The following is a 5,127-nucleotide window of genomic DNA, read 5'->3' as shown; positions in this document are numbered from 1 at the left end:
TAATTTTGAAGAAAACCGTCCATTGCATCCAATCACTTGATCAATTAGGGTTTTGACCCGTAATTCACTGAGAAATTTTATCAACGAATTCCAATCTCTTCGATAGGAAGTTCGTCAAGGTCAAACCCGTGCGTTTTTGCAAAATCTTGTACCGATCAAAAGTGATCCATCCATTCGGACGTTGACCTCATTTTGATAAATATCTCTCGTCACCCCAATTGACCAAATTCTTTCAAAATTATTTTTCACTCCATGAGCTGATTGGATCCGTCAGGTATTGTATAGTGCCTGCTCTGGAGGATTGCATTTTCATGCTAGGCCTACCCTTGGCATAAAAGGGTTCCCCCATAGGACATGCATCCGAGTTTTCTGGATATCTACTAACTCTTGCCTTTTTCTTTTCCTTTTCTTTATTTTCTTTGGAATAATTAAGCGACGGCTAAATCTAAAGGCAATCTTTCAAAATTTTCAGGTAATTTTAAACATAGCTTCTCGTCGAAGCCCCATCATAACGCGATCCCGCAGTCAAGCCCAGAGGAATCGTGTAAACATGAGTTCACAACCGGAACAGTCGGATAGGTCTGCTACTACAGCTCAACCTGAGACTGCAAGTTTGGGGGTCCAACTGACCGAGATGCTTATGAAGTTTGGTGAAATGGCAACTGAAATGGCCGTCCAAAAGAAATTAATCGATGAGCTTATCAGTAGTGGAGTTCAACCTGAGCCTGAACCCGACAGTCAGCCGGAGCCAGAATCGTTTGGCATAGCCACGACCCAAACTACTTTTACTCCACCCTTCATTATTCCACCCGAAGGAACTTTCACCTATCCCACCATACGTTTGCCATACACTTGCCCTCCTGATCCTTCATTCTTCCCTACTTACATGCAAGGCCCACAGCCCCAAATCACTTCGAATATACCTCCTAAGCCGCATACCTTTTATCACTCTGTTGCTGAGCCATTCCTACCAGACCATATTGTTCAAACCAAGGCAGAAATTGGGGAATCTTCCGCTCCCGTTGATATAAAGCTTCTCAAACGCCTGGACCGTTTCGATGAGTTTATAAAGAAAAGTCAGGGGTTGAACAAACAAGGAGTCTTGGATTACGATGAGCTTTGCCTTTTCCCGAATGTGCAATTGCCTGAGGGGTTCAAAACTCCGAAGTTTAACAAGTATGATGGGACGGGCAATCCCAAGACACACCTCAGATTGTTCGCCAACAAGTTGGGTAGGCCAACAGATGATGAAAATCTGCCTTTGAGGCTATTCCCAGAAAGTCTGGAGGGGGATGCACTCGACTGGTATTCCAAGCTGAAACCCGAAGAAGCGAAGACCTGGTTTGACTTGTCCAACGCTTTTGTAAGGCAGTACGAGTATAATTGCGAGTTGGCTCCGACGCGAACCACATTGGAAGGAACGAAAAGAAAACCCTCCGAGGATCACAAGACTTATGCCAAGAGGTGGAGAAAGATAGCTGCAAAAGTCGAGCCACCGATGACTGAAGACGAAATCATTCGCACTTTCATTAAGGCACATGATCCGCCGCACTTTGAAGAAATTTTCCGCATGACTGGATGCTCATTTGCTGCTATTGTCAATAAACTGGAAGAATATGATGACTTCGTGAAGGCTGGAAAGATTGTTAATGTGTCTGCCCTGAAAACTCAAGTGGAAGTTTTGCAAAGCCAAAGTAGTAATGGGAAGAAGCAACAATTCAAAAAGCAAGAGGGGGAAACTGCTTTTGTTTGGGATCAAAACCCTACCCCAAAACCCAGATTTCGACGATACCCTACCTACTCCAACCCTTACCCCCATTATCCAAACTCTCATCCTGTTTATTACGCCAATATCCACCACCCTCGACCTCGCCCAAGCTATCCTAATCCACCTGTAGTCCCTTTTCAAATAACTCAACCTAATTTTCAACAAATACGACCCCGACCCCCTTACAATCAACAACTTCCTCCACCAAATGGACTCACCTACAACTACCCTCAACCCACTGAACCTCAAAGGCAAAATCGCCATCGCATTTTTACTAATCTTGGCAAGCCTCTGGACCAATTGTATGAACAATTAAAAGCCGCTGGTAAAATCGACGTCATTCCCCCTCCGCCTTACCCTCATGGCATCCCTGGCGGATACAATCCACAGTACACTTGCGCTTATCATTCAGAAGCACCTGGCCATTCAACCGCCAATTGCAAAGTACTTAGGCACCAGATCCAAGACATGATCGAGGCTGGAGAAATAGTGCTAAGAGGAAAGGGTGGACAAGGACCAAGCGTAAGCACAAACCCCTTTCCCAAACATGAAGACACTTTAGAGGCATCCACCTCCAGTGACGAAATCTGAGAATCTTGAAGGCACGTTGTAATTATGGTTGGCCGAGTATTTTCCCTCTCGAGGGGAATTTTGGTAAATCTAGGGGTTGTTATTTACTAAATTTCACAAAAGCTGTTTTTTGCGTATGTGAATAGTTTAATGAAAGCATCTTTTGCAATTGAGTTTATCTTGTTTACACTTTGATTTGGAGTTGCATGAAATGCATAATTTGCTTGATTTGATTATTGTCTTGATTCTTTTAAATTCTTTTAAGATGGCCAAAGTTGAAATTATTTGACCCTCTGAATATCACTGTTCTGGAATTCGATGAAGCCGCACATTGAAAATCCCTTCATTTAAAAATCCCTGCATTAAAACTCCCTTCCTTGAAAAACCTTCATTGAAAATCCCTTCATACAGAAATCCCTTATAAAACTTGCTTCATTGAAATCCCTCCATTGAAAATCCATCCCTTGGAAAAACCTTCATGGAAAAGGCCAAGATCCCTTCATTGATAAAAATTCCTCCCCTGCCAAGCTCGAAGCTGATTGGTCAGAGTAGGGTTACCAATGATTGATGAAAAACAGCCGAATGTCATAAGCATGACCTATGTCCGCCACCGATCTTCTGAAAAGGAAACAAAGTGCTAAAGCGATGAAAGACGAAGTCGAAGGCAAATTTGCTTCAAATTGACAAAGCTTATTGGGTGTTCAAAGGAGAAATGGATGGACAGACATTCCCTCAACCTATCAACTCGGACATGTGTAAGATGTTCTTTATTTGATTATGCAAATTTCTTTTTGGAAATCGCGCAAGGGTCGAGGCACAAGTCAGGCCATCTTCCTTTCCAATCAAAACATTTCATCCCTAGTCATCCCCTTTGAGCTATCAGAACAATAATTTTCGTTTGGCAACCCCTGAGAACTGCAAACCCCACACTGGGGCAAATTCATTTTGAAAATGATCAGAAAGGAAAGAAAAACCCCACACTGGGGCAAATTTATCTTTGGAAAAGAGATGAAAAGGAAAAAGAACCCCACACAGGGGCAAATTTAGTTTTTAGAAAAATGCAAAAGTAAGAAGAATGCAATGAAGAAAATGCAACGAAAAAAATCCAATCAAACTGGGGCAAAATTTTCCTCAGTTTCGTTCAAAATTGGAAATAATTTCAAAATGATGCAATCTCAGGCTATTTCACACCCCTCTCATCAAAATTTGCTTTCAAGCCTCAACTTTTTTCAAACACCCCACCTGACTTCATTTCAAAAGCCCAAAGTCCTGGCTTTCGTCACTTGCTGCATTTCTATTGGGAAATTTGCTAATCAGCTGGCAAGTGATGTCCATAATGCCTTCGCCTAATCTTACCAGGGAAGCGCATTTTACTGATGTCAGCAATCTTCAGTTCATACTCCTGAGTCGATTATGGTTGAGTTTTTTCCATTGTTCCTTAGGTGAAAACCCGAAAGGGCACCTCGAAAAAAAAGAAAAGAAAAAAAAAAGAGAGAAAAACAAAAACAAAAACAAAAACAAAAGAAAAGGGGTGGGGGCAACCTTGGTGAAAACCCAAAAGGGCGCCAAGGTGAGTTTTGTAAGCACGAAGAGGAATAGCTGGTGACTTGGTTCGTTTGGATCTCCCTTCATTTGGAATACTTCTGCCAGTGTTGAATTCCAGAACAAAGATATCCAGGGGATTAAACGTGACGTCTGTGGGCCGAAAATTGTGTCATTTTGTAAATTAAATATTCTTTCGTAAGTACATTTTTAGGAAACTCATTTCTTCCAAAGCGCCTGCATTTATGGCATTATGTAGGCACAGATGGTTATGTTTTGCATTCTCGTGCATATTCATCCCTTCATAGCATGTGAATTTTTATTGCATACCTCATTTTATTTTAACTTCTTGAATTTTGGTAAATAACAATCCCCGGAGTTTATTTCAAAGGAATGCTTGGATTCAGTCGTCCTTTGGAAACGGTTGAGATTCAGCAAAGCCAGCCACGCAGCCTTCACAGTATGGCAAAACACATGCCTGGTCAGTTTGAGAATTCGGAAAAGTTTTGGAATGAGAAATCTAACTCAATCAGATGCCGCAGCCAAAATTGGCGAAAATGGAAGGAAAAGGAGAAAAACTCATGTTTACACGATCCTCAAAGGCGAACGGATCAAATGATGAGGACAATTTCTTTGTATTTTCTCTTTTGCAGAAAAGTTCCATGCATGGATAAAAGCAATTACACCTCGCACTGAAGTCGGTATCAAAAGGTGTTCTCCAAATGAGTAAAGGTGTACTGAAATACGTCGCAAGCCAGTTTGATCAAATGGTGCAACAACATGGCAAAGCAGAATCAACTATTGGTTCAAAGGCAAAACCTAATTCCTACTGGGGCAAAAATTTGGTTGGTTTTTAGGTGAGTATACGGAGTATCCCGTCTTACATTTCTCGTACTTTGCCACTAAACATGGGTTAGTCCCACTAGTGTGCATTTTGTTTTCTTTGCCGCTAAACATGGGTCAGTCCCACTAGCGCGCGTTTCATTCTCATTGCCGTTAAACATGGGTCAGTCCCACTAACGTGCATTTTATGTTCCATTGCCACTAAACATGGGTTAGTCCCACTAGTGTGCATTTTGTTTTCTTTGCCGCTAAACATGGGTCAGTCCCACTAGCGCGCGTTTCATTCTCATTGCCGTTAAACATGGGTCAGTCCCACTAACGTGCATTTTATGTTCCATTCATGGGTTTCCCACTAGTGTGCATTTTGTTTTCTTCGCCGTTAAACATGGGTCAGTCCCACTAAC

The sequence above is a fragment of the Coffea eugenioides genome, chromosome 5 (assembly GCF_003713205.1).
Source record: "Coffea eugenioides isolate CCC68of chromosome 5, Ceug_1.0, whole genome shotgun sequence".
NCBI lineage: Eukaryota > Viridiplantae > Streptophyta > Magnoliopsida > Gentianales > Rubiaceae > Coffea > Coffea eugenioides.
The sequence above is the reverse complement of the archived record's forward strand: the minus strand, read 5'-3'. Positions refer to the sequence as shown.